General features: G+C 42.1%; 101 non-coding genes across 101 annotated transcripts; all 101 read left to right on the top strand.

The window, feature by feature from the left end:
- Positions 1–43: 43 nt before the first annotated feature.
- Positions 44–125, top strand: Trnas-cga (transfer RNA serine (anticodon CGA)). The gene has a single exon. It is a non-coding gene; the product is annotated as a tRNA-Ser (tRNA).
- Positions 126–198: 73 nt separating this feature from the next.
- Positions 199–280, top strand: Trnas-cga (transfer RNA serine (anticodon CGA)). The gene has a single exon. It is a non-coding gene; the product is annotated as a tRNA-Ser (tRNA).
- An 844-nt stretch (positions 281–1,124) lies between these two features.
- On the top strand, positions 1,125–1,206 carry Trnas-cga (transfer RNA serine (anticodon CGA)). The gene has a single exon. It is a non-coding gene; the product is annotated as a tRNA-Ser (tRNA).
- Positions 1,207–1,272: 66 nt separating this feature from the next.
- On the top strand, positions 1,273–1,354 carry Trnas-cga (transfer RNA serine (anticodon CGA)). Its single transcript has one exon. It is a non-coding gene; the product is annotated as a tRNA-Ser (tRNA).
- A 226-nt stretch (positions 1,355–1,580) lies between these two features.
- Trnas-cga (transfer RNA serine (anticodon CGA)) lies at positions 1,581–1,662 on the top strand. Its single transcript has one exon. It is a non-coding gene; the product is annotated as a tRNA-Ser (tRNA).
- Positions 1,663–1,736: 74 nt separating this feature from the next.
- Positions 1,737–1,818, top strand: Trnas-cga (transfer RNA serine (anticodon CGA)). The gene has a single exon. It is a non-coding gene; the product is annotated as a tRNA-Ser (tRNA).
- Positions 1,819–1,893: 75 nt separating this feature from the next.
- Positions 1,894–1,975, top strand: Trnas-cga (transfer RNA serine (anticodon CGA)). Its single transcript has one exon. It is a non-coding gene; the product is annotated as a tRNA-Ser (tRNA).
- A 66-nt stretch (positions 1,976–2,041) lies between these two features.
- On the top strand, positions 2,042–2,123 carry Trnas-cga (transfer RNA serine (anticodon CGA)). Its single transcript has one exon. It is a non-coding gene; the product is annotated as a tRNA-Ser (tRNA).
- A 226-nt stretch (positions 2,124–2,349) lies between these two features.
- Positions 2,350–2,431, top strand: Trnas-cga (transfer RNA serine (anticodon CGA)). The gene has a single exon. It is a non-coding gene; the product is annotated as a tRNA-Ser (tRNA).
- Positions 2,432–2,505: 74 nt separating this feature from the next.
- Positions 2,506–2,587, top strand: Trnas-cga (transfer RNA serine (anticodon CGA)). The gene has a single exon. It is a non-coding gene; the product is annotated as a tRNA-Ser (tRNA).
- A 229-nt stretch (positions 2,588–2,816) lies between these two features.
- Positions 2,817–2,898, top strand: Trnas-cga (transfer RNA serine (anticodon CGA)). The gene has a single exon. It is a non-coding gene; the product is annotated as a tRNA-Ser (tRNA).
- A 71-nt stretch (positions 2,899–2,969) lies between these two features.
- Trnas-cga (transfer RNA serine (anticodon CGA)) lies at positions 2,970–3,051 on the top strand. The gene has a single exon. It is a non-coding gene; the product is annotated as a tRNA-Ser (tRNA).
- A 71-nt stretch (positions 3,052–3,122) lies between these two features.
- On the top strand, positions 3,123–3,204 carry Trnas-cga (transfer RNA serine (anticodon CGA)). Its single transcript has one exon. It is a non-coding gene; the product is annotated as a tRNA-Ser (tRNA).
- Positions 3,205–3,270: 66 nt separating this feature from the next.
- On the top strand, positions 3,271–3,352 carry Trnas-cga (transfer RNA serine (anticodon CGA)). The gene has a single exon. It is a non-coding gene; the product is annotated as a tRNA-Ser (tRNA).
- A 71-nt stretch (positions 3,353–3,423) lies between these two features.
- On the top strand, positions 3,424–3,505 carry Trnas-cga (transfer RNA serine (anticodon CGA)). The gene has a single exon. It is a non-coding gene; the product is annotated as a tRNA-Ser (tRNA).
- Positions 3,506–3,578: 73 nt separating this feature from the next.
- Positions 3,579–3,660, top strand: Trnas-cga (transfer RNA serine (anticodon CGA)). The gene has a single exon. It is a non-coding gene; the product is annotated as a tRNA-Ser (tRNA).
- Positions 3,661–3,737: 77 nt separating this feature from the next.
- On the top strand, positions 3,738–3,816 carry Trnas-cga (transfer RNA serine (anticodon CGA)). The gene has a single exon. It is a non-coding gene; the product is annotated as a tRNA-Ser (tRNA).
- A 66-nt stretch (positions 3,817–3,882) lies between these two features.
- On the top strand, positions 3,883–3,964 carry Trnas-cga (transfer RNA serine (anticodon CGA)). The gene has a single exon. It is a non-coding gene; the product is annotated as a tRNA-Ser (tRNA).
- Positions 3,965–4,035: 71 nt separating this feature from the next.
- Positions 4,036–4,117, top strand: Trnas-cga (transfer RNA serine (anticodon CGA)). The gene has a single exon. It is a non-coding gene; the product is annotated as a tRNA-Ser (tRNA).
- Positions 4,118–4,188: 71 nt separating this feature from the next.
- On the top strand, positions 4,189–4,270 carry Trnas-cga (transfer RNA serine (anticodon CGA)). Its single transcript has one exon. It is a non-coding gene; the product is annotated as a tRNA-Ser (tRNA).
- A 74-nt stretch (positions 4,271–4,344) lies between these two features.
- On the top strand, positions 4,345–4,426 carry Trnas-cga (transfer RNA serine (anticodon CGA)). Its single transcript has one exon. It is a non-coding gene; the product is annotated as a tRNA-Ser (tRNA).
- A 66-nt stretch (positions 4,427–4,492) lies between these two features.
- Positions 4,493–4,574, top strand: Trnas-cga (transfer RNA serine (anticodon CGA)). Its single transcript has one exon. It is a non-coding gene; the product is annotated as a tRNA-Ser (tRNA).
- A 74-nt stretch (positions 4,575–4,648) lies between these two features.
- On the top strand, positions 4,649–4,730 carry Trnas-cga (transfer RNA serine (anticodon CGA)). The gene has a single exon. It is a non-coding gene; the product is annotated as a tRNA-Ser (tRNA).
- A 219-nt stretch (positions 4,731–4,949) lies between these two features.
- On the top strand, positions 4,950–5,031 carry Trnas-cga (transfer RNA serine (anticodon CGA)). The gene has a single exon. It is a non-coding gene; the product is annotated as a tRNA-Ser (tRNA).
- Positions 5,032–5,105: 74 nt separating this feature from the next.
- Positions 5,106–5,187, top strand: Trnas-cga (transfer RNA serine (anticodon CGA)). Its single transcript has one exon. It is a non-coding gene; the product is annotated as a tRNA-Ser (tRNA).
- A 71-nt stretch (positions 5,188–5,258) lies between these two features.
- On the top strand, positions 5,259–5,340 carry Trnas-cga (transfer RNA serine (anticodon CGA)). Its single transcript has one exon. It is a non-coding gene; the product is annotated as a tRNA-Ser (tRNA).
- Positions 5,341–5,567: 227 nt separating this feature from the next.
- Trnas-cga (transfer RNA serine (anticodon CGA)) lies at positions 5,568–5,649 on the top strand. Its single transcript has one exon. It is a non-coding gene; the product is annotated as a tRNA-Ser (tRNA).
- A 219-nt stretch (positions 5,650–5,868) lies between these two features.
- Trnas-cga (transfer RNA serine (anticodon CGA)) lies at positions 5,869–5,950 on the top strand. Its single transcript has one exon. It is a non-coding gene; the product is annotated as a tRNA-Ser (tRNA).
- Positions 5,951–6,177: 227 nt separating this feature from the next.
- On the top strand, positions 6,178–6,259 carry Trnas-cga (transfer RNA serine (anticodon CGA)). Its single transcript has one exon. It is a non-coding gene; the product is annotated as a tRNA-Ser (tRNA).
- Positions 6,260–6,333: 74 nt separating this feature from the next.
- Positions 6,334–6,415, top strand: Trnas-cga (transfer RNA serine (anticodon CGA)). The gene has a single exon. It is a non-coding gene; the product is annotated as a tRNA-Ser (tRNA).
- A 71-nt stretch (positions 6,416–6,486) lies between these two features.
- Trnas-cga (transfer RNA serine (anticodon CGA)) lies at positions 6,487–6,568 on the top strand. Its single transcript has one exon. It is a non-coding gene; the product is annotated as a tRNA-Ser (tRNA).
- A 227-nt stretch (positions 6,569–6,795) lies between these two features.
- On the top strand, positions 6,796–6,877 carry Trnas-cga (transfer RNA serine (anticodon CGA)). The gene has a single exon. It is a non-coding gene; the product is annotated as a tRNA-Ser (tRNA).
- Positions 6,878–6,943: 66 nt separating this feature from the next.
- Trnas-cga (transfer RNA serine (anticodon CGA)) lies at positions 6,944–7,025 on the top strand. The gene has a single exon. It is a non-coding gene; the product is annotated as a tRNA-Ser (tRNA).
- Positions 7,026–7,096: 71 nt separating this feature from the next.
- Positions 7,097–7,178, top strand: Trnas-cga (transfer RNA serine (anticodon CGA)). Its single transcript has one exon. It is a non-coding gene; the product is annotated as a tRNA-Ser (tRNA).
- Positions 7,179–7,251: 73 nt separating this feature from the next.
- Positions 7,252–7,333, top strand: Trnas-cga (transfer RNA serine (anticodon CGA)). Its single transcript has one exon. It is a non-coding gene; the product is annotated as a tRNA-Ser (tRNA).
- Positions 7,334–7,552: 219 nt separating this feature from the next.
- On the top strand, positions 7,553–7,633 carry Trnas-cga (transfer RNA serine (anticodon CGA)). Its single transcript has one exon. It is a non-coding gene; the product is annotated as a tRNA-Ser (tRNA).
- A 71-nt stretch (positions 7,634–7,704) lies between these two features.
- On the top strand, positions 7,705–7,786 carry Trnas-cga (transfer RNA serine (anticodon CGA)). Its single transcript has one exon. It is a non-coding gene; the product is annotated as a tRNA-Ser (tRNA).
- Positions 7,787–7,857: 71 nt separating this feature from the next.
- On the top strand, positions 7,858–7,939 carry Trnas-cga (transfer RNA serine (anticodon CGA)). The gene has a single exon. It is a non-coding gene; the product is annotated as a tRNA-Ser (tRNA).
- Positions 7,940–8,013: 74 nt separating this feature from the next.
- On the top strand, positions 8,014–8,095 carry Trnas-cga (transfer RNA serine (anticodon CGA)). Its single transcript has one exon. It is a non-coding gene; the product is annotated as a tRNA-Ser (tRNA).
- A 71-nt stretch (positions 8,096–8,166) lies between these two features.
- Positions 8,167–8,248, top strand: Trnas-cga (transfer RNA serine (anticodon CGA)). The gene has a single exon. It is a non-coding gene; the product is annotated as a tRNA-Ser (tRNA).
- Positions 8,249–8,475: 227 nt separating this feature from the next.
- Trnas-cga (transfer RNA serine (anticodon CGA)) lies at positions 8,476–8,557 on the top strand. The gene has a single exon. It is a non-coding gene; the product is annotated as a tRNA-Ser (tRNA).
- Positions 8,558–8,776: 219 nt separating this feature from the next.
- Trnas-cga (transfer RNA serine (anticodon CGA)) lies at positions 8,777–8,858 on the top strand. The gene has a single exon. It is a non-coding gene; the product is annotated as a tRNA-Ser (tRNA).
- A 227-nt stretch (positions 8,859–9,085) lies between these two features.
- Positions 9,086–9,167, top strand: Trnas-cga (transfer RNA serine (anticodon CGA)). Its single transcript has one exon. It is a non-coding gene; the product is annotated as a tRNA-Ser (tRNA).
- A 74-nt stretch (positions 9,168–9,241) lies between these two features.
- Trnas-cga (transfer RNA serine (anticodon CGA)) lies at positions 9,242–9,323 on the top strand. Its single transcript has one exon. It is a non-coding gene; the product is annotated as a tRNA-Ser (tRNA).
- Positions 9,324–9,394: 71 nt separating this feature from the next.
- On the top strand, positions 9,395–9,476 carry Trnas-cga (transfer RNA serine (anticodon CGA)). Its single transcript has one exon. It is a non-coding gene; the product is annotated as a tRNA-Ser (tRNA).
- Positions 9,477–9,703: 227 nt separating this feature from the next.
- Positions 9,704–9,785, top strand: Trnas-cga (transfer RNA serine (anticodon CGA)). Its single transcript has one exon. It is a non-coding gene; the product is annotated as a tRNA-Ser (tRNA).
- A 66-nt stretch (positions 9,786–9,851) lies between these two features.
- Trnas-cga (transfer RNA serine (anticodon CGA)) lies at positions 9,852–9,933 on the top strand. The gene has a single exon. It is a non-coding gene; the product is annotated as a tRNA-Ser (tRNA).
- A 71-nt stretch (positions 9,934–10,004) lies between these two features.
- On the top strand, positions 10,005–10,086 carry Trnas-cga (transfer RNA serine (anticodon CGA)). The gene has a single exon. It is a non-coding gene; the product is annotated as a tRNA-Ser (tRNA).
- A 73-nt stretch (positions 10,087–10,159) lies between these two features.
- Positions 10,160–10,241, top strand: Trnas-cga (transfer RNA serine (anticodon CGA)). The gene has a single exon. It is a non-coding gene; the product is annotated as a tRNA-Ser (tRNA).
- A 71-nt stretch (positions 10,242–10,312) lies between these two features.
- Positions 10,313–10,394, top strand: Trnas-cga (transfer RNA serine (anticodon CGA)). The gene has a single exon. It is a non-coding gene; the product is annotated as a tRNA-Ser (tRNA).
- Positions 10,395–10,460: 66 nt separating this feature from the next.
- On the top strand, positions 10,461–10,542 carry Trnas-cga (transfer RNA serine (anticodon CGA)). The gene has a single exon. It is a non-coding gene; the product is annotated as a tRNA-Ser (tRNA).
- Positions 10,543–10,613: 71 nt separating this feature from the next.
- On the top strand, positions 10,614–10,695 carry Trnas-cga (transfer RNA serine (anticodon CGA)). Its single transcript has one exon. It is a non-coding gene; the product is annotated as a tRNA-Ser (tRNA).
- A 71-nt stretch (positions 10,696–10,766) lies between these two features.
- On the top strand, positions 10,767–10,848 carry Trnas-cga (transfer RNA serine (anticodon CGA)). The gene has a single exon. It is a non-coding gene; the product is annotated as a tRNA-Ser (tRNA).
- Positions 10,849–10,922: 74 nt separating this feature from the next.
- Positions 10,923–11,004, top strand: Trnas-cga (transfer RNA serine (anticodon CGA)). Its single transcript has one exon. It is a non-coding gene; the product is annotated as a tRNA-Ser (tRNA).
- Positions 11,005–11,075: 71 nt separating this feature from the next.
- On the top strand, positions 11,076–11,156 carry Trnas-cga (transfer RNA serine (anticodon CGA)). Its single transcript has one exon. It is a non-coding gene; the product is annotated as a tRNA-Ser (tRNA).
- A 71-nt stretch (positions 11,157–11,227) lies between these two features.
- Positions 11,228–11,309, top strand: Trnas-cga (transfer RNA serine (anticodon CGA)). The gene has a single exon. It is a non-coding gene; the product is annotated as a tRNA-Ser (tRNA).
- A 71-nt stretch (positions 11,310–11,380) lies between these two features.
- On the top strand, positions 11,381–11,462 carry Trnas-cga (transfer RNA serine (anticodon CGA)). Its single transcript has one exon. It is a non-coding gene; the product is annotated as a tRNA-Ser (tRNA).
- A 74-nt stretch (positions 11,463–11,536) lies between these two features.
- Positions 11,537–11,618, top strand: Trnas-cga (transfer RNA serine (anticodon CGA)). Its single transcript has one exon. It is a non-coding gene; the product is annotated as a tRNA-Ser (tRNA).
- Positions 11,619–11,689: 71 nt separating this feature from the next.
- On the top strand, positions 11,690–11,771 carry Trnas-cga (transfer RNA serine (anticodon CGA)). The gene has a single exon. It is a non-coding gene; the product is annotated as a tRNA-Ser (tRNA).
- Positions 11,772–11,998: 227 nt separating this feature from the next.
- On the top strand, positions 11,999–12,080 carry Trnas-cga (transfer RNA serine (anticodon CGA)). The gene has a single exon. It is a non-coding gene; the product is annotated as a tRNA-Ser (tRNA).
- Positions 12,081–12,299: 219 nt separating this feature from the next.
- Trnas-cga (transfer RNA serine (anticodon CGA)) lies at positions 12,300–12,381 on the top strand. The gene has a single exon. It is a non-coding gene; the product is annotated as a tRNA-Ser (tRNA).
- Positions 12,382–12,608: 227 nt separating this feature from the next.
- On the top strand, positions 12,609–12,690 carry Trnas-cga (transfer RNA serine (anticodon CGA)). Its single transcript has one exon. It is a non-coding gene; the product is annotated as a tRNA-Ser (tRNA).
- A 74-nt stretch (positions 12,691–12,764) lies between these two features.
- On the top strand, positions 12,765–12,846 carry Trnas-cga (transfer RNA serine (anticodon CGA)). The gene has a single exon. It is a non-coding gene; the product is annotated as a tRNA-Ser (tRNA).
- A 71-nt stretch (positions 12,847–12,917) lies between these two features.
- Positions 12,918–12,999, top strand: Trnas-cga (transfer RNA serine (anticodon CGA)). Its single transcript has one exon. It is a non-coding gene; the product is annotated as a tRNA-Ser (tRNA).
- Positions 13,000–13,226: 227 nt separating this feature from the next.
- Trnas-cga (transfer RNA serine (anticodon CGA)) lies at positions 13,227–13,308 on the top strand. The gene has a single exon. It is a non-coding gene; the product is annotated as a tRNA-Ser (tRNA).
- Positions 13,309–13,374: 66 nt separating this feature from the next.
- Trnas-cga (transfer RNA serine (anticodon CGA)) lies at positions 13,375–13,456 on the top strand. Its single transcript has one exon. It is a non-coding gene; the product is annotated as a tRNA-Ser (tRNA).
- Positions 13,457–13,527: 71 nt separating this feature from the next.
- Positions 13,528–13,609, top strand: Trnas-cga (transfer RNA serine (anticodon CGA)). Its single transcript has one exon. It is a non-coding gene; the product is annotated as a tRNA-Ser (tRNA).
- A 73-nt stretch (positions 13,610–13,682) lies between these two features.
- Positions 13,683–13,764, top strand: Trnas-cga (transfer RNA serine (anticodon CGA)). Its single transcript has one exon. It is a non-coding gene; the product is annotated as a tRNA-Ser (tRNA).
- Positions 13,765–13,983: 219 nt separating this feature from the next.
- Trnas-cga (transfer RNA serine (anticodon CGA)) lies at positions 13,984–14,064 on the top strand. The gene has a single exon. It is a non-coding gene; the product is annotated as a tRNA-Ser (tRNA).
- Positions 14,065–14,135: 71 nt separating this feature from the next.
- Trnas-cga (transfer RNA serine (anticodon CGA)) lies at positions 14,136–14,217 on the top strand. The gene has a single exon. It is a non-coding gene; the product is annotated as a tRNA-Ser (tRNA).
- A 227-nt stretch (positions 14,218–14,444) lies between these two features.
- Trnas-cga (transfer RNA serine (anticodon CGA)) lies at positions 14,445–14,526 on the top strand. Its single transcript has one exon. It is a non-coding gene; the product is annotated as a tRNA-Ser (tRNA).
- A 224-nt stretch (positions 14,527–14,750) lies between these two features.
- On the top strand, positions 14,751–14,832 carry Trnas-cga (transfer RNA serine (anticodon CGA)). Its single transcript has one exon. It is a non-coding gene; the product is annotated as a tRNA-Ser (tRNA).
- Positions 14,833–14,906: 74 nt separating this feature from the next.
- On the top strand, positions 14,907–14,988 carry Trnas-cga (transfer RNA serine (anticodon CGA)). Its single transcript has one exon. It is a non-coding gene; the product is annotated as a tRNA-Ser (tRNA).
- A 71-nt stretch (positions 14,989–15,059) lies between these two features.
- Trnas-cga (transfer RNA serine (anticodon CGA)) lies at positions 15,060–15,141 on the top strand. The gene has a single exon. It is a non-coding gene; the product is annotated as a tRNA-Ser (tRNA).
- A 353-nt stretch (positions 15,142–15,494) lies between these two features.
- Trnas-cga (transfer RNA serine (anticodon CGA)) lies at positions 15,495–15,576 on the top strand. Its single transcript has one exon. It is a non-coding gene; the product is annotated as a tRNA-Ser (tRNA).
- A 227-nt stretch (positions 15,577–15,803) lies between these two features.
- Trnas-cga (transfer RNA serine (anticodon CGA)) lies at positions 15,804–15,885 on the top strand. Its single transcript has one exon. It is a non-coding gene; the product is annotated as a tRNA-Ser (tRNA).
- A 74-nt stretch (positions 15,886–15,959) lies between these two features.
- On the top strand, positions 15,960–16,041 carry Trnas-cga (transfer RNA serine (anticodon CGA)). The gene has a single exon. It is a non-coding gene; the product is annotated as a tRNA-Ser (tRNA).
- A 226-nt stretch (positions 16,042–16,267) lies between these two features.
- On the top strand, positions 16,268–16,349 carry Trnas-cga (transfer RNA serine (anticodon CGA)). The gene has a single exon. It is a non-coding gene; the product is annotated as a tRNA-Ser (tRNA).
- Positions 16,350–16,568: 219 nt separating this feature from the next.
- Positions 16,569–16,650, top strand: Trnas-cga (transfer RNA serine (anticodon CGA)). The gene has a single exon. It is a non-coding gene; the product is annotated as a tRNA-Ser (tRNA).
- Positions 16,651–16,721: 71 nt separating this feature from the next.
- Trnas-cga (transfer RNA serine (anticodon CGA)) lies at positions 16,722–16,802 on the top strand. Its single transcript has one exon. It is a non-coding gene; the product is annotated as a tRNA-Ser (tRNA).
- A 374-nt stretch (positions 16,803–17,176) lies between these two features.
- Trnas-cga (transfer RNA serine (anticodon CGA)) lies at positions 17,177–17,258 on the top strand. Its single transcript has one exon. It is a non-coding gene; the product is annotated as a tRNA-Ser (tRNA).
- Positions 17,259–17,329: 71 nt separating this feature from the next.
- Trnas-cga (transfer RNA serine (anticodon CGA)) lies at positions 17,330–17,411 on the top strand. Its single transcript has one exon. It is a non-coding gene; the product is annotated as a tRNA-Ser (tRNA).
- Positions 17,412–17,920: 509 nt separating this feature from the next.
- Positions 17,921–18,002, top strand: Trnas-cga (transfer RNA serine (anticodon CGA)). The gene has a single exon. It is a non-coding gene; the product is annotated as a tRNA-Ser (tRNA).
- A 383-nt stretch (positions 18,003–18,385) lies between these two features.
- On the top strand, positions 18,386–18,467 carry Trnas-cga (transfer RNA serine (anticodon CGA)). The gene has a single exon. It is a non-coding gene; the product is annotated as a tRNA-Ser (tRNA).
- Positions 18,468–18,541: 74 nt separating this feature from the next.
- Trnas-cga (transfer RNA serine (anticodon CGA)) lies at positions 18,542–18,623 on the top strand. The gene has a single exon. It is a non-coding gene; the product is annotated as a tRNA-Ser (tRNA).
- Positions 18,624–18,849: 226 nt separating this feature from the next.
- Positions 18,850–18,931, top strand: Trnas-cga (transfer RNA serine (anticodon CGA)). The gene has a single exon. It is a non-coding gene; the product is annotated as a tRNA-Ser (tRNA).
- Positions 18,932–19,150: 219 nt separating this feature from the next.
- Trnas-cga (transfer RNA serine (anticodon CGA)) lies at positions 19,151–19,232 on the top strand. Its single transcript has one exon. It is a non-coding gene; the product is annotated as a tRNA-Ser (tRNA).
- Positions 19,233–19,303: 71 nt separating this feature from the next.
- Positions 19,304–19,385, top strand: Trnas-cga (transfer RNA serine (anticodon CGA)). Its single transcript has one exon. It is a non-coding gene; the product is annotated as a tRNA-Ser (tRNA).
- Positions 19,386–19,607: 222 nt separating this feature from the next.
- On the top strand, positions 19,608–19,689 carry Trnas-cga (transfer RNA serine (anticodon CGA)). The gene has a single exon. It is a non-coding gene; the product is annotated as a tRNA-Ser (tRNA).
- A 219-nt stretch (positions 19,690–19,908) lies between these two features.
- Positions 19,909–19,990, top strand: Trnas-cga (transfer RNA serine (anticodon CGA)). Its single transcript has one exon. It is a non-coding gene; the product is annotated as a tRNA-Ser (tRNA).
- Positions 19,991–20,061: 71 nt separating this feature from the next.
- Trnas-cga (transfer RNA serine (anticodon CGA)) lies at positions 20,062–20,143 on the top strand. Its single transcript has one exon. It is a non-coding gene; the product is annotated as a tRNA-Ser (tRNA).
- Positions 20,144–20,365: 222 nt separating this feature from the next.
- Trnas-cga (transfer RNA serine (anticodon CGA)) lies at positions 20,366–20,446 on the top strand. Its single transcript has one exon. It is a non-coding gene; the product is annotated as a tRNA-Ser (tRNA).
- Positions 20,447–20,517: 71 nt separating this feature from the next.
- Trnas-cga (transfer RNA serine (anticodon CGA)) lies at positions 20,518–20,599 on the top strand. Its single transcript has one exon. It is a non-coding gene; the product is annotated as a tRNA-Ser (tRNA).
- Positions 20,600–20,670: 71 nt separating this feature from the next.
- On the top strand, positions 20,671–20,752 carry Trnas-cga (transfer RNA serine (anticodon CGA)). Its single transcript has one exon. It is a non-coding gene; the product is annotated as a tRNA-Ser (tRNA).
- Positions 20,753–20,978: 226 nt separating this feature from the next.
- On the top strand, positions 20,979–21,060 carry Trnas-cga (transfer RNA serine (anticodon CGA)). Its single transcript has one exon. It is a non-coding gene; the product is annotated as a tRNA-Ser (tRNA).
- Positions 21,061–21,287: 227 nt separating this feature from the next.
- Trnas-cga (transfer RNA serine (anticodon CGA)) lies at positions 21,288–21,369 on the top strand. Its single transcript has one exon. It is a non-coding gene; the product is annotated as a tRNA-Ser (tRNA).
- Positions 21,370–21,443: 74 nt separating this feature from the next.
- On the top strand, positions 21,444–21,525 carry Trnas-cga (transfer RNA serine (anticodon CGA)). The gene has a single exon. It is a non-coding gene; the product is annotated as a tRNA-Ser (tRNA).
- A 374-nt stretch (positions 21,526–21,899) lies between these two features.
- Trnas-cga (transfer RNA serine (anticodon CGA)) lies at positions 21,900–21,981 on the top strand. The gene has a single exon. It is a non-coding gene; the product is annotated as a tRNA-Ser (tRNA).
- Positions 21,982–22,347: 366 nt separating this feature from the next.
- Trnas-cga (transfer RNA serine (anticodon CGA)) lies at positions 22,348–22,429 on the top strand. Its single transcript has one exon. It is a non-coding gene; the product is annotated as a tRNA-Ser (tRNA).
- Positions 22,430–22,655: 226 nt separating this feature from the next.
- Trnas-cga (transfer RNA serine (anticodon CGA)) lies at positions 22,656–22,737 on the top strand. Its single transcript has one exon. It is a non-coding gene; the product is annotated as a tRNA-Ser (tRNA).
- A 66-nt stretch (positions 22,738–22,803) lies between these two features.
- Positions 22,804–22,885, top strand: Trnas-cga (transfer RNA serine (anticodon CGA)). The gene has a single exon. It is a non-coding gene; the product is annotated as a tRNA-Ser (tRNA).
- The last annotated feature ends 12 nt before the right edge of the window (positions 22,886–22,897 follow it).

The raw sequence follows: 22,897 nt of genomic DNA, 5'->3' as shown, positions 1-22,897 counted from the left end.
AATACATTAAATGTTGACCAGCTGACCAACGCACTAAATCAGTGCTGCGATGGCCGAGTGGTTAAGGCGTTGGACTCGAAATCCAATGGGGTTTTCCCCAACAGGTTCGAATCCTGTTTGCAGCGAATTATTATTTTTTTTGTTGTAAAATTAGATAATGCATTAAATGTTGACCAGCTGACCAACGCGTTAAACAGTGCTGCGATGGCCGAGTGGTTAAGGCGTTGGAATCGAAATCCAATGGGATATTCCCGCACAGGTTCGAATCCTGTTCGCAGCGAATTAGTTTGTTTTCATAATAATTAGATAATACATTAAATGTTGACCAGCTGACCAACGCACTTATTTAGTGCTTCTATGGCCGACTGGTTAAGGCGTTGGAATCGAAATCCAATGCGATAAGCCTGCACAGGTTCGAATCCTGTTCGCAGCGAATTATTTTTTTTTGTTGTTGCAAAAATTACATAATACATTAAATGTTGACTAGCTGACCAACGCACTTAATCAGTGCTGCGATGGTCGAGTGATTAAGGCGTTGGAATCGAAATCCAATGGGATATTCCCGCACAGGTTCGAATCCTGTTCACAGCGAATTATTTTTTATAAAATCCGATAATACATTAAATGTTGACCAGCCGGCCAACGCACTTAATGAGTGCTGCGATGGCCGAGTGGTTAAGGCGTTGGTCTCGAAATCCAATAGGATATTCCCGCACATGCTCGAATCCTGTTCGCAGCGAATTATTGTTTTTGTTGTTGTAAAATTAGATAATACATTAAATGTTGACCAGCTGACCAACGCGTTAAACAGTGCTGCGTTGGCCGAGTGGTTAAGACGTTCGACACTAAATCCAATTGGATATTCCCGCACAGGTTCGAATCCTGTTCGCAGCGAATTATTATTAATTTGTTGTAAAATTAGATAATACATTAAATGTTGACCAGCTGACCAACGCACTTAATCAGTGCTGCGCTGGCCGAGTGGTTAAGGCGTTGGAATCGAGATCCAATGGGATAAGCCTGCACAGGTTCGAATCCTGTTAGCAGCGAATTATTTTTTTTGTTGTTGCAAAAATTACATAATACATTAAATGTTGACCAGCTGACCAACGCACTTATTTAGTGCTGCGATGGTCGAGTGATTAAGGCGTTGGACTCGAAATCCAATGGGATATTCCCGCACAGGTTCGAATCCTGTTCGCAGCGAATTATTTTTGATAAAATCCGATAATACATTAAATGTTGACCAGCCGGCCAACGCACTTAATCAGTGCTGCGATGGCCGAGTGGTTAAGGCGTTGGACTCGAAATCCAATGGGGTTTTCCCGAACAGGTTCGAATCCTGTTTGCAGCGAATTATTATTTTTTTTGTTGTAAAATTAGATAATACATTAAATGTTGACCAGCTGACCAACGCGTTAAACAGTGCTGCAATGGCCGAGTGGTTAAGGCGTTGGACCCGAAATACAATGGGATATTCCCGCACAGGTTCGAATCCTGTTCGCAGCGAATTAGTTTGTTTTCATAATAATTAGATAATACATAAAATGTTGACTGGCTGACCAACCATCTTAATCAGTGCTGCGATGGCCGAGTGGTTAAGGCGTTGGACTCGAAATCCAATGGGATATTCCCGCACAGGTTCGAATCCCGTTCGCAGCGAATTATTTTTTTTGTTGTTGTAAAATTAGATAATACATTAAATTTTGACTAGCTGACTAACGCACTTAATCAGTGCTCCGCTGGCCGAGTGGTTAAGGTGTTGGACTCGAAATCCAATGGGATATTCCCGCACAGGTTCGAATCCTGTTCGCAGCGAATTATTTTTTTTGTTGTTGCAAAAATTACATAATACATTAAATGTTGACCAGCTGACCAACGCACTTATTTAGTGCTGCGATGGTCGAGTGATTAAGGCGTTGGACTCGAAATCCAATGGGATATTCCCGCACAGGTTCGAATCCTGTTCGCAGCGAATTATTTTTGATAAAATCCGATAATACATTAAATGTTGACCAGCCGGCCAACGCACTTAATCAGTGCTGCGATGGCCGAGTGGTTAAGGCGTTGGACTCGAAATCCAATGGGGTTTTCCCGAACAGGTTCGAATCCTGTTTGCAGCGAATTATTATTTTTTTTGTTGTAAAATTAGATAATACATTAAATGTTGACCAGCTGACCAACGCGTTAAACAGTGCTGCAATGGCCGAGTGGTTAAGGCGTTGGACCCGAAATACAATGGGATATTCCCGCACAGGTTCGAATCCTGTTCGCAGCGAATTAGTTTGTTTTCATAATAATTAGATAATACATAAAATGTTGACTGGCTGACCAACCATCTTAATCAGTGCTGCGATGGCCGAGTGGTTAAGGCGTTGGACTCGAAATCCAATGGGATATTCCCGCACAGGTTCGAATCCCGTTCGCAGCGAATTATTTTTTTTGTTGTTGTAAAATTAGATAATACATTAAATTTTGACTAGCTGACTAACGCACTTAATCAGTGCTCCGCTGGCCGAGTGGTTAAGGTGTTGGACTCGAAATCCAATGGGATATTCCCGCACAGGTTCGAATCCTGTTCGCAGCGAATTATTTTTTTTGTTGTTGTAAAATTAGATAATACATTAAATTTTGACTAGCTGACCAACGCACTTCATCAGTGCTGCGCTGGCCGAGTGGTTAAGGCGTAGGACTCGACATCCAAAGGGACATTCCCGCACAGGTTCGAATCCTGTTCGCAGCGAATTATTTTTTTGTTGTTGTAAAATTAGATAATACATGAAATCGTGGCTAGCTGACCAACGCACTTAATCAGTGCTGCGCTGGCCGAGTGGTTAAGGCGTTGGACTCGAAATCCAATGGGATATTCCCGCACAGGTTGGAATCCTGTTCGCAGCGAATTTGTTTGTTTTTATAATAATTATATAATACATTAAATGTTGACCAGCTGACCAACGCACTTAATCAGTGCTGCGATGGCCGAGTGGTTAAGGCGTTGGACTCGAAATCCAATGGGATGTTCCCGCACAGGTTCGAATCCTGTTCGCAGCGAATTAGTTTGTTTTCATAATAATTAGATAATACATTAAATGTTGACCAGCTGACCAACGCACTTAATCAGTGCTGCGATGGCCGAGTGGTTAAGGCGTTGGACTCGAAATCCAATGGGATATTCCCGCACAGGTTTGAATCCTGTTCGCAGCGAATTATTTTTTATAAAATCCGATAATACAATAAATGTTGAACAGCCGGCCAACGCACTTAATCAGTGCTGCGATGGCCGAGTGGTTAAGGCGTTGGACTCGAAATCCAATGGGATGTTCCCGCACAGGTTCGAATCCTGTTCGCAGCGAATTAGTTTGTTTTCATAATAATTAGATAATACATTAAATGTTGACCAGCTGACCAACGCACTTAATCAGTGCTGCGATGGCCGAGTGGTTAAGGCGTTGGACTCGAAATCCAATGGGATATTCCCGCACAGGTTCGAATCCTGTTCGCAGCGAATTATTTTTTTGTTGTTGTAAAATTAGATAATACATTAAATTTTGACTAGCTGACTAACACACTTAATAAGTGCTGCGATGGCCGAGTGGTTAAGGCGTTGGACTCGAAATCCAATGGGATATTCCCGCACAGGTTCGAATCCTGTTCGCAGCGAATTATTTTTTTTGTTGTTGTAAAATTATATAATAAATTAAATGTTGACCAGATGACCAACGCACTTAATCAGTGCTGCGATGGTCGAGTGGTTAAGGCGTTGGACTCGAAATCCAATGGGATATTCCCGCACAGGTTCGAATCCTGTTAGAAGCGAATTATTTTTTATAAAATCCGATAATACAATAAATGTTGACCAGCCGGCCAACGCACTTAATCAGTGCTGCGATGGCCGAGTGGTTAAGGCGTTGGACTCGAAATCCAATGGGATATTCCCGCACAGGTTCGAATCCTGTTCGCAGCGAATTTGTTTGTTTTTATAATAATTAGATAATACATTAAATGTTGACCAGCTGACGAACGCACTTAATCAGTGCTGCGATGGCCGAGTGGTTAAGGCGTTGGACTCGAAATCCAATGGGATATTCCCGCACAGGTTCGAATCCTGTTCGCAGCGAATTTGTTTGTTTTTATAATAATTAGATAATACATTAAATGTTGACCAGCTGACGAACGCACTTAATCAGTGCTGCGATGGCCGAGTGGTTAAGGCGTTGGACTCGAAATCCAACGGGATATTTCCGCACAGGTTCGAATCCTGTTCGCACCGAATTATTTTTTTTGTTGTTGTAAAATTATATAATAAATTAAATGTTGACCAGATGACCAACGCACTTAATCAGTGCTGCGATGGCCGAGTGGTTAAGGCGTTGGACTCGAAATCCAATGGGATATTCCCGCACAGGTTCGAATCCTGTTCGCAGCGAATTATTTTTTATAAAATCCGATAATACAATAAATGTTGACCAGCCGGCCAACGCACTTAATCAGTGCTGCGATGGCCGAGTGGTTAAGGCGTATGACTCGAAATCCAATGGGATATTCCCGCACAGGTTCGAATCCTGTTCGCAGCGAATTAATATTTTAGTTGTTGTAAAATTATATAATAAATTAAATGTTGACCAGATGACCAACGCACTTAATCAGTGCTGCGATGGCCGAGTGGTTAAGGCGTTGGACTCGAAATCCAATGGGATATTCCCGCACAGGTTCGAATCCTGTTCGCAGCGATTTATTTTTTATAAAATCCGATAATACAATAAATGTTGACCAGCCGGCCAACGCACTTAATCAGTGCTGCGCAGGCCGAGTGGTTAAGGCGTTGGTCTCGAAATCCAATGGGATATTCCCGTACAGGTTCGAATCCTGTTCGCAGCGAATTTGTTTGTTTTTATAATAATTAGATAATACATTAAATGTTGACCAGCTGACGAACGCACTTAATCAGTGCTGCGATGGCCGAGTGGTTAAGGCGTTGGACTCGAAATCCAATGGTATATTCCCGCACAGGTTCGAATCCTGTTCGCAGCGAATTATTATTTTTGTTGTTGTAAAATTAGATAATACATTAAATGTTGACTAGCTGACTAACGCACTTAATAAGTGCTGCTATGGCCGAGTGGTTAAGGCGTTGGACTCGAAATCCAATGGGATATTCCCGCACAGGTTCGAATCCTGTTCGCAGCGAATTAGTTTGTTTTCATAATAATTAGATAATACATTAAATGTTGACCAGCTGACCAACGCACTAAATCAGTGCTGCGATGGCCGAGTGGTTAAGGCGTTGGACTCGAAATCCAATGGGATATTCCCGCACAGGTTCGAATCCTGTTCGCAGCGAATTAGTTTGTTTTCATAATAATTAGATAATACATTAAATGTTGACCAGCTGACCAACGCACTTAATCAGTGCTGCGATGGCCGAGGGGTTAAGGCGATGGACTCGAAATCCTATGGGATATTCCCGCACAGGTTCGAATCCTGTTCGCTGCGAATTATTTTTTTTGTTGTTGTAAAATTAGATAATACATTAAATTTTGACTAGCTGACTAACACACTTAATAAGTGCTGCGATGGCCGAGTGGTTAAGGCGTTGGACTCGAAATCCAATGGGATATTCCCGCACAGGTTCGAATCCTGTTCGCAGCGAATTAGTTTGTTTTCATTATAATTAGATAATACATTAAATATTGACCAGCTGACCAACGCACTTATTTAGTGCTTCTATGGCCGAGTGGTTAAGGCGTTGGACTCGAAATCCAATGGGATATTCCCGCAAAGGTTCGAATCCTGTTCGCAGCGAATTATTTTTTATAAAATCCGATAATACAATAAATGTTGACCAGCCGGCGAACGCACTTAATCAGTGCTGCGATGGCCGAGTGGTTAAGGCGTTGGACTCGAAATCCAATGGGATATTCCCGCACAGGTTCGAATCCTGTTCGCAGCGAATTATTATTTTAGTTGTTGTAAAATTAGATAATACATTAAATCTTGACTAGCTGACCAACGCACTTAATCAGTGCTGCGCAGGCCGAGTGGTTAAGGCGTTGGTCTCGAAATCCAATGGGATATTCCCGTACAGGTTCGAATCCTGTTCGCAGCGAATTTGTTTGTTTTTATAATAATTAGATAATACAATAAATGTTGACCAGCTGACGAACGCACTTAATCAGTGCTGCGATGGCCGAGTGGTTAAGGCGTTGGACTCGAAATTCAATGGTATATTCCCGCACAGGTTCGAATCCTGTTCGCAGCGAATTATTATTTTTGTTGTTGTAAAATTAGATAATACATTAAATGTTGACTAGCTGACTAACGCACTTAATAAGTGCTGCTATGGCCGAGTGGTTAAGGCGTTGGACTCGAAATCCAATGGGATATTCCCGCACAGGTTCGAATCCTGTTCGCAGCGAATTAGTTTGTTTTCATAATAATTAGATAATACATTAAATGTTGACCAGCTGACCAACGCACTAAATCAGTGCTGCGATGGCCGAGTGGTTAAGGCGTTGGACTCGAAATCCAATGGGATATTCCCGCACAGGTTCGAATCCTGTTCGCAGCGAATTAGTTTGTTTTCATAATAATTAGATAATACATTAAATGTTGACCAGCTGACCAACGCACTTAATCAGTGCTGCGATGGCCGAGGGGTTAAAGCGATGGACTCGAAATCCTATGGGATATTCCCGCACAGGTTCGAATCCTGTTCGCTGCGAATTATTTTTTTTGTTGTTGTAAAATTAGATAATACATTAAATTTTGACTAGCTGACTAACGCACTTATTTAGTGCTGCGATGGCCGAGTGGTTAAGGCGTTGGACTCGAAATCCAATGGGATATTCCCGCACAGGTTCGAATCCTGTTCGCAGCGAATTATTTTTTATAAAATCCGATAATACAATAAATGTTGACCAGCCGGCCAACGCACTTAATCAGTGCTGCGATGGCCGAGTGGTTAAGGCGTTGGACTCGAAATCCAATGGGATATTCCCGCACAGGTTCGAATCCTGTTCGCAGCGAATTAGTTTGTTTTCATAATAATTAGATAATACATTAAATGTTGACCAGCTGACCAACGCACTTAATCAGTGCTGCGATGGCCGAGTGGTTAAGGCGTTGGACTCGAAATCCAATGGGATATTCCCGCACAGGTTCGAATCCTGTTCGCAGCGAATTATTTTTTTGTTGTTGTAAAATTAGATAATACATTAAATTTTGACTAGCTGACTAACACACTTAATAAGTGCTGCGATGGCCGAGTGGTTAAGGCGTTGGACTCGAAATCCAATGGGATATTCCCGCACAGGTTCGAATCCTGTTCGCAGCGAATTAGTTTGTTTTCATTATAATTAGATAATACATTAAATATTGACCAGCTGACCAACGCACTTATTTAGTGCTTCTATGGCCGAGTGGTTAAGGCGTTGGACTCGAAATCCAATGGGATATTCCCGCAAAGGTTCGAATCCTGTTCGCAGCGAATTATTTTTTATAAAATCCGATAATACAATAAATGTTGACCAGCCGGCCAACGCACTTAATCAGTGCTGCGATGGCCGAGTGGTTAAGGCGTTGGACTCGAAATCCAATGGGATATTCCTGCACAGGTTCGAATCCTGTTGCAGCGAATTAGTTTGTTTTCATAATAATTAGATAATACAATAAATGTTGACCAGCTGACCAACGCACTTAATCAGTGCTGCTATGGCCGAGTGGTTAAGGCGTTGGACTCGAAATCCAATGGGATATTCCCGCACAGGTTCGAATCCTGTTCGCAGCGAATTAGTTTGTTTTCATAATAATTAGATAATACAATAAATGTTGACCAGCTGACGAACGCACTTAATCAGTGCTGCGATGGCCGAGTGGTTAAGGCGTTGGACTCGAAATCCAATGGTATATTCCCGCACAGGTTCGAATCCTGTTCGCAGCGAATTATTATTTTTGTTGTTGTAAAATTAGATAATACATTAAATGTTGACTAGCTGACTAACGCACTTAATAAGTGCTGCTATGGCCGAGTGGTTAAGGCGTTGGACTCGAAATCCAATGGGATATTCCCGCACAGGTTCGAATCCTGTTCGCAGCGAATTAGTTTGTTTTCATAATAATTAGATAATACATTAAATGTTGACCAGTTGACCAACGCACTAAATCAGTGCTGCGATGGCCGAGTGGTTAAGGCGTTGGACTCGAAATCCAATGGGATATTCCCGCACAGGTTCGAATCCTGTTCGCAGCGAATTAGTTTGTTTTCATAATAATTAGATAATACATTAAATGTTGACCAGCTGACCAACGCACTTAATCAGTGCTGCGATGGCCGAGGGGTTAAGGCGATGGACTCGAAATCCTATGGGATATTCCCGCACAGGTTCGAATCCTGTTCGCTGCGAATTATTTTTTTTGTTGTTGTAAAATTAGATAATACATTAAATTTTGACTAGCTGACTAACACACTTAATAAGTGCTGCGATGGCCGAGTGGTTAAGGCGTTGGACTCGAAATCCAATGGGATATTCCCGCACAGGTTCGAATCCTGTTCGCAGCGAATTAGTTTGTTTTCATTATAATTAGATAATACATTAAATATTGACCAGCTGACCAACGCACTTATTTAGTGCTTCTATGGCCGAGTGGTTAAGGCGTTGGACTCGAAATCCAATGGGATATTCCCGCAAAGGTTCGAATCCTGTTCGCAGCGAATTATTTTTTATAAAATCCGATAATACAATAAATGTTGACCAGCCGGCGAACGCACTTAATCAGTGCTGCGATGGCCGAGTGGTTAAGGCGTTGGACTCGAAATCCAATGGGATATTCCCGCACAGGTTCGAATCCTGTTCGCAGCGAATTATTATTTTAGTTGTTGTAAAATTAGATAATACATTAAATCTTGACTAGCTGACCAACGCACTTAATCAGTGCTGCGCAGGCCGAGTGGTTAAGGCGTTGGTCTCGAAATCCAATGGGATATTCCCGTACAGGTTCGAATCCTGTTCGCAGCGAATTTGTTTGTTTTTATAATAATTAGATAATACATTAAATGTTGACCAGCTGACGAACGCACTTAATCAGTGCTGCGATGGCCGAGTGGTTAAGGCGTTGGACTCGAAATCCAATGGTATATTCCCGCACAGGTTCGAATCCTGTTCGCAGCGAATTATTATTTTTGTTGTTGTAAAATTAGATAATACATTAAATGTTGACTAGCTGACTAACGCACTTAATAAGTGCTGCTATGGCCGAGTGGTTAAGGCGTTGGACTCGAAATCCAATGGGATATTCCCGCACAGGTTCGAATCCTGTTCGCAGCGAATTAGTTTGTTTTCATAATAATTAGATAATACATTAAATGTTGACCAGCTGACCAACGCACTAAATCAGTGCTGCGATGGCCGAGTGGTTAAGGCGTTGGACTCGAAATCCAATGGGATATTCCCGCACAGGTTCGAATCCTGTTCGCAGCGAATTAGTTTGTTTTCATAATAATTAGATAATACATTAAATGTTGACCAGCTGACCAACGCACTTAATCAGTGCTGCGATGGCCGAGGGGTTAAAGCGATGGACTCGAAATCCTATGGGATATTCCCGCACAGGTTCGAATCGTGTTCGCTGCGAATTATTTTTTTTGTTGTTGTAAAATTAGATAATACATTAAATTTTGACTAGCTGACTAACGCACTTATTTAGTGCTGCGATGGCCGAGTGGTTAAGGCGTTGGACTCGAAATGCAATGGGATATTCCCGCACAGGTTCGAATCCTGTTCGCAGCGAATTATTTTTTATAAAATCCGATAATACAATAAATGTTGACCAGCCGGCCAACGCACTTAATCAGTGCTGCGATGGCCGAGTGGTTAAGGCGTTGGACTCGAAATCCAATGGGATATTCCCGCACAGGTTCGAATCCTGTTCGCAGCGAATTAGTTTGTTTTCATAATAATTAGATAATACATTAAATGTTGACCAGCTGACCAACGCACTTAATCAGTGCTGCGATGGCCGAGTGGTTAAGGCGTTGGACTCGAAATCCAATGGGATATTCCCGCACAGGTTCGAATCCTGTTCGCAGCGAATTTTTTTTTTGTTGTTGTAAAATTAGATAATACATTAAATTTTGACTAGCTGACTAACACACTTAATAAGTGCTGCGATGGCCGAGTGGTTAAGGCGTTGGACTCGAAATCCAATGGGATATTCCCGCACAGGTTCGAATCTTGTTCGCAGCGAATTAGTTTGTTTTCATTATAATTAGATAATACATTAAATATTGACCAGCTGACCAACGCACTTATTTAGTGCTTCTATGGCCGAGTGGTTAAGGCGTTGGACTCGAAATCCAATGGGATATTCCCGCACAGGTTCGAATCCTGTTCGCAGCGAATTATTTTTTATAAAATCCGATAATACAATAAATGTTGACCAGCCGGCCAACGCACTTAATCAGTGCTGCGATGGCCGAGTGGTTAAGGCGTTGGACTCGAAATCCAATGGGATATTCCCGCACAGGTTCGAATCCTGTTCGCAGCGAATTAGTTTGTTTTCATAATAATTAGATAATACATTAAATGTTGACCAGCTGACCAACGCACTTAATCAGTGCTGCGATGGCCGAGTGGTTAAGGCGTTGGACTCGAAATCCAATGGGATATTTCCGCACAGGTTCGAATCCTATTCGCACCGAATTAGTTTGTTTTCATAATAATCAGATAATACATTAAATGTTGACCAGCTGACCAACACACTTAATCAGTGCTGCGATGGCCGAGTGGTTAAGGCGTTGGACTCGAAATCCAATGGGATATTCCCGAACAGGTTCGAATCCTGTTCGCATCGAATTATTATTTTAGTTGTTGTAAAATTAGATAATACATTAAATCTTGACTAGCTGACCAACGCACTTAATCAGTGCTACGATGGCCGAGTGGTTAAGGCGTTGGACTCGAAATCCAATGGGATATTCCCGCACAGGTTCGAATCCTGTTCGCAGCGAATTAGTTTGTTTTCATAATAATCAGATAATACATTAAATGTTGACCAGCTGACCAACGCACTTAATCAGTGCTGCGATGGCCGAGTGGTTAAGGCGTTGGACTCGAAATCCAATGGGATATTCCTGCACAGGTTCGAATCCTGTTGCAGCGAATTAGTTTGTTTTCATAATAATTAGATAATACAATAAATGTTGACCAGCTGACCAACGCACTTAATCAGTGCTGCTATGGCCGAGTGGTTAAGGCGTTGGACTCGAAATCCAATGGGATATTCCCGCACAGGTTCGAATCCTGTTCGCAGCGAATTAGTTTGTTTTCATAATAATTAGATAATACAATAAATGTTGACCAGCTGACGAACGCACTTAATCAGTGCTGCGATGGCCGAGTGGTTAAGGCGTTGGACTCGAAATCCAATGGTATATTCCCGCACAGGTTCGAATCCTGTTCGCAGCGAATTATTATTTTTGTTGTTGTAAAATTAGATAATACATTAAATGTTGACTAGCTGACTAACGCACTTAATAAGTGCTGCTATGGCCGAGTGGTTAAGGCGTTGGACTCGAAATCCAATGGGATATTCCCGCACAGGTTCGAATCCTGTTCGCAGCGAATTAGTTTGTTTTCATAATAATTAGATAATACATTAAATGTTGACCAGCTGACCAACGCACTAAATCAGTGCTGCGATGGCCGAGTGGTTAAGGCGTTGGACTCGAAATCCAATGGGATATTCCCGCACAGGTTCGAATCCTGTTCGCAGCGAATTAGTTTGTTTTCATAATAATTAGATAATACATTAAATGTTGACCAGCTGACCAACGCACTTAATCAGTGCTGCGATGGCCGAGGGGTTAAGGCGATGGACTCGAAATCCTATGGGATATTCCCGCACAGGTTCGAATCCTGTTCGCTGCGAATTATTTTTTTTGTTGTTGTAAAATTAGATAATACATTAAATTTTGACTAGCTGACTAACACACTTAATAAGTGCTGCGATGGCCGAGTGGTTAAGGCGTTGGACTCGAAATCCAATGGGATATTCCCGCACAGGTTCGAATCCTGTTCGCAGCGAATTAGTTTGTTTTCATTATAATTAGATAATACATTAAATATTGACCAGCTGACCAACGCACTTATTTAGTGCTTCTATGGCCGAGTGGTTAAGGCGTTGGACTCGAAATCCAATGGGATATTCCCGCAAAGGTTCGAATCCTGTTCGCAGCGAATTATTTTTTATAAAATCCGATAATACAATAAATGTTGACCAGCCGGCGAACGCACTTAATCAGTGCTGCGATGGCCGAGTGGTTAAGGCGTTGGACTCGAAATCCAATGGGATATTCCCGCACAGGTTCGAATCCTGTTCGCAGCGAATTATTATTTTAGTTGTTGTAAAATTAGATAATACATTAAATCTTGACTAGCTGACCAACGCACTTAATCAGTGCTGCGCAGGCCGAGTGGTTAAGGCGTTGGTCTCGAAATCCTATGGGATATTCCCGTACAGGTTCGAATCCTGTTCGCAGCGAATTTGTTTGTTTTTATAATAATTAGATAATACATTAAATGTTGACCAGCTGACGAACGCACTTAATCAGTGCTGCGATGGCCGAGTGGTTAAGGCGTTGGACTCGAAATCCAATGGTATATTCCCGCACAGGTTCGAATCCTGTTCGCAGCGAATTATTATTTTTGTTGTTGTAAAATTAGATAATACATTAAATGTTGACTAGCTGACTAACGCACTTAATAAGTGCTGCTATGGCCGAGTGGTTAAGGCGTTGGACTCGAAATCCAATGGGATATTCCCGCACAGGTTCGAATCCTGTTCGCAGCGAATTAGTTTGTTTTCATAATAATTAGATAATACATTAAATGTTGACCAGCTGACCAACGCACTAAATCAGTGCTGCGATGGCCGAGTGGTTAAGGCGTTGGACTCGAAATCCAATGGGATATTCCCGCACAGGTTCGAATCCTGTTCGCAGCGAATTAGTTTGTTTTCATAATAATTAGATAATACATTAAATGTTGACCAGCTGACCAACGCACTTAATCAGTGCTGCGATGGCCGAGGGGTTAAAGCGATGGACTCGAAATCCTATGGGATATTCCCGCACAGGTTCGAATCCTGTTCGCTGCGAATTATTTTTTTTGTTGTTGTAAAATTAGATAATACATTAAATTTTGACTAGCTGACTAACGCACTTATTTAGTGCTGCGATGGCCGAGTGGTTAAGGCGTTGGACTCGAAATGCAATGGGATATTCCCGCACAGGTTCGAATCCTGTTCGCAGCGAATTATTTTTTATAAAATCCGATAATACAATAAATGTTGACCAGCCGGCCAACGCACTTAATCAGTGCTGCGATGGCCGAGTGGTTAAGGCGTTGGACTCGAAATCCAATGGGATATTCCCGCACAGGTTCGAATCCTGTTCGCAGCGAATTAGTTTGTTTTCATAATAATTAGATAATACATTAAATGTTGACCAGCTGACCAACGCACTTAATCAGTGCTGCGATGGCCGAGTGGTTAAGGCGTTGGACTCGAAATCCAATGGGATATTCCCGCACAGGTTCGAATCCTGTTCGCAGCGAATTATTTTTTTGTTGTTGTAAAATTAGATAATACATTAAATTTTGACTAGCTGACTAACACACTTAATAAGTGCTGCGATGGCCGAGTGGTTAAGGCGTTGGACTCGAAATCCAATGGGATATTCCCGCACAGGTTCGAATCCTGTTCGCAGCGAATTAGTTTGTTTTCATTATAATTAGATAATACATTAAATATTGACCAGCTGACCAACGCACTTATTTAGTGCTTCTATGGCCGAGTGGTTAAGGCGTTGGACTCGAAATCCAATGGGATATTCCCGCAAAGGTTCGAATCCTGTTCGCAGCGAATTATTTTTTATAAAATCCGATAATACAATAAATGTTGACCAGCCGGCCAACGCACTTAATCAGTGCTGCGATGGCCGAGTGGTTAAGGCGTTGGACTCGAAATCCAATGGGATATTCCTGCACAGGTTCGAATCCTGTTGCAGCGAATTAGTTTGTTTTCATAATAATTAGATAATACAATAAATGTTGACCAGCTGACCAACGCACTTAATCAGTGCTGCTATGGCCGAGTGGTTAAGGCGTTGGACTCGAAATCCAATGGGATATTCCCGCACAGGTTCGAATCCTGTTCGCAGCGAATTAGTTTGTTTTCATAATAATTAGATAATACAATAAATGTTGACCAGCTGACCAACGCACTTAATCAGTGCTGCGATGGCCGAGTGGTTAAGGCGTTGGCTCGAAATCCAATGGGATATATTCCCGCACAGGTTCGAATCCTGTTCGCAGCGAATTATTTTTTTGTTGTTGCAAAATTAGATAATACATTAAATTTTGACTAGCTGACTAACACACTTAATAAGTGCTGCGATGGCCGAGTGGTTAAGGCGTTGGACTCGAAATCCAATGGGATATTCCGGCACAGGTTCGAATCCTGTTCGCAGCGAATTAGTTTGTTTTCATAATAATTAGATAATACATTAAATGTTGACCAGCTGACCAACGCACTTAATCAGTGCTGCGATGGCCGAGTGGTTAAGGCGTTGGACTCGAAATTCAATGGGATATTCCCGCACAGGTTCGAATCCTATTCGCACCGAATTAGTTTGTTTTCATAATAATCAGATAATACATTAAATGTTGACCAGCTGACCAACACACTTAATCAGTGCTGCGATGGCCGAGTGGTTAAGGCGTTGGACTCGAAATCCAATGGGATATTCCCGAACAGGTTCGAATCCTGTTCGCATCGAATTATTATTTTAGTTGTTGTAAAATTAGATAATACATTAAATCTTGACTAGCTGACCAACGCACTTAATCAGTGCTACGATGGCCGAGTGGTTAAGGCGTTGGACTCGAAATCCAATGGGATATTCCCGCACAGGTTCGAATCCTGTTCGCAGCGAATTAGTTTGTTTTCATAATAATTAGATAATACATTAAATGTTGACCAGCTGACCAACGCACTTAATCAGTGCTGCGATGGCCGAGTGGTTAAGGCGTTAGACTCGAAATCCAATTGGATATTCCCGCACAGGTTCGAATCCTGTTCGCAGCGAATTAGTTTGTTTTCATAATAATTAGATAATACATTAAATGTTGACCAGCTGACCAACGCACTTAATCAGTGCTGCGATGGTTCGAAATGCGATGGTTTCGCACAGGTTCGAATCCTGTTCGCAGCGAATTAGTTTGTTTTCATAATAATTAGATAATACATTAAATGTTGACCAGGTGACCAACGTACTTATTTAGTGCTTCTATGGCCAGTGGTTAAGGCGTTGGACTCGAAATCCAATGCGATATTCCAGCACAGGTTCGAATCCTGTTCGCAGCGAATTATTATTTGAGTTGTTGTAAAATTAGATAATACATTAAATCTTGACTAGCTGACCAACGCACTTAATCAGTGCTGCGCTGGCCGAGTGGTTAAGGCGTTGAACTCGAAATCCAATGGGATATTCCCGCACAGGTTCGAATCCTGTTCGCAGCGAAATTGTTTGTTTTTATAATAATTAGATAATACATTAAATGTTGACCAGCTGACCAACGCACTTAATCAGTGCTGCGATGGCCGAGTGGTTGAGGCGTTGAACTCGAAATCCCATGGTATATTCCCGCACAGGTTCGAATCCTGTTCGCAGCGAATTATTATTTTTGTTGTTGTAAAATTAGATAATACATTAAATTTTGACTAGCTGACCAACGCACTTAGTCAGTGCTGCGATGGCCGAGTGGTTAAGGCGTTGGACTCGAAATCCATTGGGATATTCCCGCACAGGTTCGAATCCTGTTCGCAGCGAATATTATTTTTTGTTGTTGTAAAATTAGATAATACATTAAATTTTGACCAGCTGGCCAACGCACTTAACCAGTGCTGCGATGGCCGAGTGGTTAAGGCGTTGCACTCGAAATGCAATGGGATATTCCCGCACAGGTTCGAATCCTGTTCGCAGCGAATTAGTTTGTTTTCATAATAATTAGATAATACATTAAATGTTGACCAGCTGACCAACGCACTTGTTTAGTGCTTCTATGGCCAGTGGTTAAGGCGTTGGACTCGAAATCCAATGCGATACTCCAGCACAGGTTCGAATCCTGTTCGCAGCGAATTATTATTTTTGTTGTTGTAAAATTAGATAATACATTAAATTTTGACCAGCTGGCCAACGCACTTAACCAGTGCTGCGATGGCCGAGTGGTTAAGGCGTTGCACTCGAAATCCAATGGGATATTCCCGCACAGGTTCGAATCCTGTTCGCAGCGAATTAGTTTGTTTTCATAATAATTAGATAATACATTAAATGTTGACCAGCTGACCAACGCACTTATTTAGTGCTTCTATGGCCGAGTGGTTAAGGCGTTGGACTCGAAATCCAATGGGATATTCCCGCAAAGGTTCGAATCCTGTTCGCAGCGAATTATTTTTTATAAAATCCGATAATACAATAAATGTTGACCAGCCGGCCAACGCACTTAATCAGTGCTGCGATGGCCGAGTGGTTAAGGCGTTGGACTCGAAATCCAATGGGATATTCCCGCACAGGTTCGAATCCTGTTCGCAGCGAATTAGTTTGTTTTCATAATAATTAGACAATACATTAAATGTTGACCAGCTGACCAACGCACTTAATCAGTGCTGCGCTGGCCGAGTGGTTAAGGCGTTGGACTCGAAATCCAATGGGATATTCCCGCACAGGTTCGAATCCTGTTGCAGCGAATTAGTTTGTTTTCATAATAATTAGATAATACATTAAATGTTGACCAGCTGACCAACGCACTTAATCAGTGCTGCGATGGCCGAGTGGTTAAGGCGTTGGCTCGAAATCCAATGGGATATTCCCGCACAGGTTCGAATCCTGTTGCAGCGAATTAGTTTATTTTCATAATAATTAGATAATACATTAAATGTTGACCAGCTGACCAACGCACTTAATCAGTGCTGCGATGGCCGAGTGGTTAAGGCGTTGGACTCTAAATCCATTGTGATATTCCCGCACAGGTTCGAATCCTGTTGCAGCGAATTAGTTTGTTTTCATAATAATTAGATAATACATTAAATGTTGACCAGCTGACCAACGCACTTAATCAGTGCTGCGATGGCCGAGTGGTTAAGGCGTTGGACTCGAAATCCAATGGGATATTCCCGCACAGGTTCGAATCCTATTCGCACCGAATTAGTTTGTTTTCATAATAATCAGATAATACATTAAATGTTGACCAGCTGACCAACACACTTAATCAGTGCTGCGATGGCCGAGTGGTTAAGGCGTTGGACTCGAAATCCAATGGGATATTCCCGCACAGGTTCGAATCCTGTTCGCATCGAATTATTATTTTAGTTGTTGTAAAATTAGATAATACATTAAATCTTGACTAGCTGACCAACGCACTTAAACAGTGCGACGATGGCCGAGTGGTTAAGGCGTTAGACTCGAAATCCAATTGGATATTCCCGCACAGGTTCGAATCCTGTTCGCAGCGAATTAGTTTGTTTTCATAATAATTAGATAATACATTAAATGTTGACCAGCTGACCAACGCACTTAATCAGTGCTGCGATGGTTCGAAATGCGATGGTTTCGCACAGGTTCGAATCCTGTTCGCAGCGAATTAGTTTGTTTTCATAATAATTAGATAATACATTAAATGTTGACCAGGTGACCAACGTACTTATTTAGTGCTTCTATGGCCAGTGGTTAAGGCGTTGGACTCGAAATCCAATGCGATATTCCAGCACAGGTTCGAATCCTGTTCGCAGCGAATTATTATTTGAGTTGTTGTAAAATTAGATAATACATTAAATCTTGACTAGCTGACCAACGCACTTAATCAGTGCTGCGCTGGCCGAGTGGTTAAGGCGTTGAACTCGAAATCCAATGGGATATTCCCGCACAGGTTCGAATCCTGTTCGCAGCGAAATTGTTTGTTTTTATACTAATTAGATAATACATTAAATGTTGACCAGCTGACCAACGCACTTAATCAGTGCTGCGCTGGCCGAGTGGTTGAGGCGTTGAACTCGAAATCCCATGGTATATTCCCGCACAGGTTCGAATCCTGTTCGCAGCGAATTATTATTTGAGTTGTTGTAAAATTAGATAATACATTAAATCTTGACTAGCTGACCAACGCACTTAATCAGTGCTGCGCTGGCCGAGTGGTTGAGGCGTTGAACTCGAAATCCCATGGTATATTCCCGCACAGGTTCGAATCCTGTTCGCAGCGAATTATTATTTTTGTTGTTGTAAAATTAGATAATACATTAAATTTTGACTAGCTGACCAACGCACTTAGTCAGTGCTGCGATGGCCGAGTGGTTAAGGCGTTGGACTCGAAATCCAATGGGATATTCCCGCACAGGTTCGAATCCTGTTCGCAGCGAATATTATTTTTTGTTGTTGTAAAATTAGATAATACATTAAATTTTGACCAGCTGGCCAACGCACTTAACCAGTGCTGCGATGGCCGAGTGGTTAAGGCGTTGCACTCGAAATGCAATGGGATATTCCCGCACAGGTTCGAATCCTGTTCGCAGCGAATTAGTTTGTTTTCATAATAATTAGATAATACATTAAATGTTGACCAGCTGACCAACGCACTTGTTTAGTGCTTCTATGGCCAGTGGTTAAGGCGTTGGACTCGAAATCCAATGCGATACTCCAGCACAGGTTCGAATCCTGTTCGCAGCGAATTATTATTTTTGTTGTTGTAAAATTAGATAATACATTAAATTTTGACCAGCTGGCCAACGCACTTAACCAGTGCTGCGATGGCCGAGTGGTTAAGGCGTTGCACTCGAAATCCAATGGGATATTCCCGCACAGGTTCGAATCCTGTTCGCAGCGAATTAGTTTGTTTTCATAATAATTAGATAATACATTAAATGTTGACCAGCTGACCAACGCACTTATTTAGTGCTTCTATGGCCGAGTGGTTAAGGCGTTGGACTCGAAATCCAATGGGATATTCCCGCAAAGGTTCGAATCCTGTTCGCAGCGAATTATTTTTTATAAAATCCGATAATACAATAAATGTTGACCAGCCGGCCAACGCACTTAATCAGTGCTGCGATGGCCGAGTGGTTAAGGCGTTGGACTCGAAATCCAATGGGATATTCCCGCACAGGTTCGAATCCTGTTCGCAGCGAATTAGTTTGTTTTCATAATAATTAGACAATACATTAAATGTTGACCAGCTGACCAACGCACTTAATCAGTGCTGCGCTGGCCGAGTGGTTAAGGCGTTGGACTCGAAATCCAATGGGATATTCCCGCACAGGTTCGAATCCTGTTCGCAGCGAATTAGTTTGTTTTCATAATAATTAGATAATACATTAAATGTTGACCAGCTGACCAACGCACTTAATCAGTGCTGCGATGGCCGAGTGGTTAAGGCGTTGGCTCGAAATCCAATGGGATATTCCCGCACAGGTTCGAATCCTGTTGCAGCGAATTAGTTTATTTTCATAATAATTAGATAATACATTAAATGTTGACCAGCTGACCAACGCACTTAATCAGTGCTGCGATGGCCGAGTGGTTAAGGCGTTGGACTCGAAATCCATTGGGATATTCCCGCACAGGTTCGAATCCTGTTCGCAGCGAATTAGTTTGTTTTCATAATAATTAGATAATACATTAAATGTTGACCAGCTGACCAACGCACTTATTTAGTGCTTCTATGGCCGAGTGGTTAAGGCGTTGGACTCGAAATCCAATGGGATATTCCAGCAAAGGTTCGAATCCTGTTCGCAGCGAATTATTTTTTATAAAATCCGATAATACAATAAATGTTGACCAGCCGGCCAACGCACTTAATCAGTGCTGCGATGGCCGAGTGGTTAAGGCGTTGGACTCGAAATCCAATGGGATATTCCCGCACAGGTTCGAATCCTGTTCGCAGCGAATTAGTTTGTTTTCATAATAATTAGACAATACATTAAATGTTGACCAGCTGACCAACGCACTTAATCAGTGCTGCGCTGGCCGAGTGGTTAAGGCGTTGGACTCGAAATCCAATGGGATATTCCCGCACAGGTTCGAATCCTGTTCGCAGCGAATTAGTTTGTTTTCATAATAATTAGATAATACATTAAATGTTGACCAGCTGACCAACGCACTTAATCAGTGCTGCGATGGCCGAGTGGTTAAGGCGTTGGCTCGAAATCCAATGGGATATTCCCGCACAGGTTCGAATCCTGTTGCAGCGAATTAGTTTATTTTCATAATAATTAGATAATACATTAAATGTTGACCAGCTGACCAACGCACTTAATCAGTGCTGCGATGGCCGAGTGGTTAAGGCGTTGGACTCGAAATCCATTGGGATATTCCCGCACAGGTTCGAATCCTGTTGCAGCGAATTAGTTTGTTTTCATAATAATTAGATAATACATTAAATGTTGACCAGCTGACCAACGCACTTAATCAGTGCTGCGATGGCCGAGTGGTTAAGGCGTTGGACTCGAAATCCAATGGGATATTCCCGCACAGGTTCGAATCCTGTTCGCAGCGAATTAGTTTGTTTTCATAATAATTAGATAATACATTAAATGTTGACCAGCTGACCAACGCACTTAATCAGTGCTGCGATGGCCGAGTGGTTAAGGCGTTAGACTCGAAATCCAATTGGATATTCCCGCACAGGTTCGAATCCTGTTCGCAGCGAATTAGTTTGTTTTCATAATAATTAGATAATACATTAAATGTTGACCAGGTGACCAACGTACTTATTTAGTGCTTCTATGGCCAGCGGTTAAGGCGTTGGACTCGAAATCCAATGCGATATTCCAGCACAGGTTCGAATCCTGTTCGCAGCGAATTATTATTTTAGTTGTTGTAAAATTAGATAATACATTAAATCTTGACTAGCTGACCAACGCACTTAATCAGTGTTGCGCTGGCCGAGTGGTTAAGGCGTTGAACTCGAAATCCAATGGGATATTCCCGCACAGGTTCGAATCCTGTTCGCAGCGAAATTGTTTGTTTTTATAATAATTAGATAATACATTAAATGTTGACCAGCTGACCAACGCACTTAATCAGTGCTGCGATGGCCGAGTGGTTGAGGCGTTGAACTCGAAATCCCATGGTATATTCCCGCACAGGTTCGAATCCTGTTCGCAGCGAATTATTATTTTTGTTGTTGTAAAATTAGATAATACATTAAATTTTGACTAGCTGACCAACGCACTTAGTCAGTGCTGCGATGGCCGAGTGGTTAAGGCGTTGGACTCGAAATCCAATGGGATATTCCCGCACAGGTTCGAATCCTGTTCGCAGCGAATATTATTTTTTGTTGTTGTAAAATTAGATAATACATTAAATTTTGACCAGCTGGCCAACGCACTTAACCAGTGCTGCGATGGCCGAGTGGTTAAGGCGTTGCACTCGAAATGCAATGGGATATTCCCGCACAGGTTCGAATCCTGTTCGCAGCGAATTAATTTGTTTTCATAATAATTAGATAATACATTAAATGTTGACCAGCTGACCAACGCACTTGTTTAGTGCTTCTATGGCCAGTGGTTAAGGCGTTGGACTAGAAATCCAATGCGATACTCCAGCACAGGTTCGAATCCTGTTCGCAGCGAATAATTATTTTTGTTGTTGTAAAATTAGATAATACATTAAATCTTGACTAGCTGACCAACGCATTTAATCATTTCTGCGATGGCCGAGTGGTTAAGGCGTTCGACACTAAATCCAATGGGATATTCCCGCAAAGGTTCGAATCCTGTTCGCAGCGAATTATTTTTTATAAAATCCGACAATACAATAAATGTTGACCAGCCGGCCAACGCACTTAATCAGTGCTGCGTTGGCCGAGTGGTTAAGGCGTTGCACTCGAAATGCAATGGGATATTCCCGCACAGGTTCGAATCCTGTTCGCAGCGAATTATTTTTTATAAAATCCGACAATACAATAAATGTTGACCAGCCGGCCAACGCACTTATTTAGTGCTGCGTTGGCCGAGTGGTTAAGGCGTTGGACTCGAAATCCAATGGGATATTCCCGCACAGGTTCGAAACCTGTTGCAGCGAATTTGTTTGTTTTTATAATAATTAGATAATACACTAAATCTTGACTAGCTGACCAACGCATTTTATCAGTTCTGCGATGGCCGAGTGGTTAAGGCGTTCGACACTAAATCCAATGGGATATTCCCGCAAAGGTTCGAATCCTGTTCGCAGCGAATTATTTTTTATAAAATCCGACAATACAATAAATGTTGACCAGCCGGCCAACGCACTTAATCAGTGCTGCGTTGGCCGAGTGGTTAAGGCGTTGCACTCGAAATGCAATGGGATATTCCCGCACAGGTTCGAATCCTGTTCGCAGCGAATTAGTTTGTTTTCATAATAATTAGATAATACATTAAATGTTGACCAGCTGACCAACGCACTTGTTTAGTGCTTCTATGGCCAGTGGTTAAGGCGTTGGACTCGAAATCCAATGCGATACTCCAGCACAGGTTCGAATCCTGTTCGCAGCGAATTATTTTTTTTGTTGTTGTAAAATTAGATAATACATTAAATCTTGTCTAGCTAACCAACGCATTTAATCAGTGCTGCGATGGCCGAGTGGTTAAGGCGTTGGACTCGAAATCCAATGGGATATTCCCGCAAAGGTTCGAATCCTGTTCGCAGCGAATTATTTTTTATAAAATCCGACAATACAATAAATGTTGACCAGCCGGCCAACGCACTTAATCAGTGCTGCGTTGGCCGAGTGGTTAAGGCGTTGCACTCGAAATGCAATGGGATATTCCTGCACAGGTTCGAATCCTGTTCGCAGCGAATTATTTTTTA

The sequence above is a fragment of the Ascidiella aspersa genome, chromosome 1 (genome assembly GCF_963924565.1).
Source record: "Ascidiella aspersa chromosome 1, kaAscAspe10.2, whole genome shotgun sequence".
NCBI lineage: Eukaryota > Metazoa > Chordata > Ascidiacea > Phlebobranchia > Ascidiidae > Ascidiella > Ascidiella aspersa.
Note: the sequence above shows the minus strand (reverse complement) of the source record. Positions and strands in the feature narration are given on the sequence as shown.